The sequence below is a fragment of the Gavialis gangeticus genome, unplaced genomic scaffold, assembly GCF_001723915.1.
Source record: "Gavialis gangeticus isolate Ggan-Ray unplaced genomic scaffold, GavGan_comp1, whole genome shotgun sequence".
In the NCBI taxonomy this organism is placed as follows: Eukaryota; Metazoa; Chordata; order Crocodylia; family Gavialidae; genus Gavialis; species Gavialis gangeticus.
Window position 1 is genome coordinate 2,740,823 of NW_017729015.1, and position 1,951 is coordinate 2,742,773.

The 1,951-nt window shown below is 50.0% G+C and overlaps 1 long non-coding RNA gene across 1 annotated transcript in view; it reads right to left on the reverse strand.

Annotated features, from left to right (window-relative positions):
• The window catches only part of LOC109293970, a 21,972-nt gene that overhangs the window by 108 nt on the left and 19,913 nt on the right, over window positions 1–1,951 (reverse strand). The gene's annotated exons all lie outside the window — the stretch shown is intronic.

The following is a 1,951-nucleotide window of genomic DNA, read 5'->3' on the forward strand; positions in this document are numbered from 1 at the left end:
CGGGACTGCCCCCCCCCGCTATGGGGGAAGGCCCCCGCTAGCTCCTCCAGGCAAGATTCCCCCCCACCGCTTGCCTGCCTGGTCAACACAGGACTCCTTGACCACGTCTTTCAAATTCCTCATGGTGTCTCACACTTCTTTGACGGTGGCATCATCCTTGCCCAGTGACTCATGGAGTTCATCCCACCACTGAAAGAACATGGCAACCCACCTACAGCAATACAAGAATTTCTCCCCCTCCCAACCAGCACCTGCCAGGAGTTGCCGGGCAGTGGCAAGAGGCATATTACAAGAGACTTACCAGGTCCAGCATGTTCTTGGGTCTCAGTAGCAGTAGATTATGTATTGGCCCCATGGGTTTCTTCCTGACCCTGCATCTCCTCTGCTTCATTATCTGTGCTAGTCCATGGAACGGGAATAAGTGGAACTAAATGTATGGTGACTTATGGTACTTCCTGCCAGTCATGACCATCAGGGAGCAGGGAGTGGTCTGCATACAGCTGAGACTTGCTTACGGTTTCACCCTCAGGAGGGGATGCTGCTGCCACCTCCTCCTCCTGCTGAACCCCAGTGCTGAAAGTCTCCATACCCGGCGTGTCACCTGCATCCTTGAAGAGAATGATGAACAGCTTGTGGTAGAAGGGAGCGATTGTGCAACCTGCCCCAGAATGAGAGTTCGCATCTTTGGCTCTGTAAAACGCTGATCTCCATCATCATGCATTTCATCCTCATTCTCCATTTTGCCCTTCTCTATCAGGAGTGGCTTCTCACCCGTCTGCACCAAGCAGGGGGGCAGGGACTGTAGGGTGTTCTGTGGTCTGGAGCTTGGTGTAGCTGCTTTTTCAACACTTCACCATGGCATCCTGGGGCATTGGGTCTTTTGCACATCCTTTCATACTTTCATCCTGAGCTTAGTAGCCACTGGTGTTCTGATCTAATCGAGCTTGAAAACAAAAAATGTCTTGCCTACTCCTCTCCTGTTAGGCTACTCAAAACTTTTGCCACTTCAAGGGAAACAGGTTGTGCTTCTAAAATAAAATTATTTTGCACAAGCAGGCAGGTAGGTATCAATCTTTGCAGCATTCTGGGCCATTCAGCAGCCATCCTAAAGTCCATTGACCTTATTTACCCCATCACCAGGTCTTTGTTGGGAAACTGGGTGCTTCGTCACCTTTGGGTGTTTTGACACTTACAGGTAATGACTTCACAATCCTTGGAATTTTCCCAGACCCTCATGCAGGCACAGCCTGAATATAAAAGTGCCCCTCCCCCCTGCCAAATTATGCCAACCCCCTCTCACAAATTGCTTGTGCTGTTGGCCACAAACTGCTTCCCCACGTCCCAGAAAGCAAAGACCAGCAGTATGGAGCTGACAGCCCAGGAGGCTGATATCCCCAATGCCCATGGACCCAACTGGACCCAGGAAGAACTGGAGGATTTAATAGACATTTGGTTGGAGCAAAAGATCATGAACAGGTTGGAAAGTAGGAGGAATAAGCCTGTTTATGTTGAGATCACAAAAGGCATGCAGGTGTGAGGGCACAATTGTGACTGGACCCAGGTCCAGTGCAAGATCAAGTCCCTGAGATCAGCGTTTTACAGACCCAAAGATGTGAACTCTCATTCTGGGGCAGGTTGCACAATTGCAAGTACGATATCATTGGAGGTTGAAGTGGAGGCTGGTGGGGGAACAGCTGTGAACACTTCTGTTCCTCACAGAGGGAACAGCGGAAGAGAAGGGAGAAAAGTAGAGATGAGTTGATATGATCCTTGGGCCTCCTAGAAAGTTCTGGAAAGGAAAGTAGTTGGCTGTTAGAAGGTCATGGAGACAGCTCACTGAGAAGACAGGTGCAGGAAAATTCATGGGAGGTTTGTGTGTAGAGCTCATGGGAGGGGAAAATTTGCTCAAAGGCCTCAACAAGCAATATGGAGCCAGGGACGTCCTAGATGG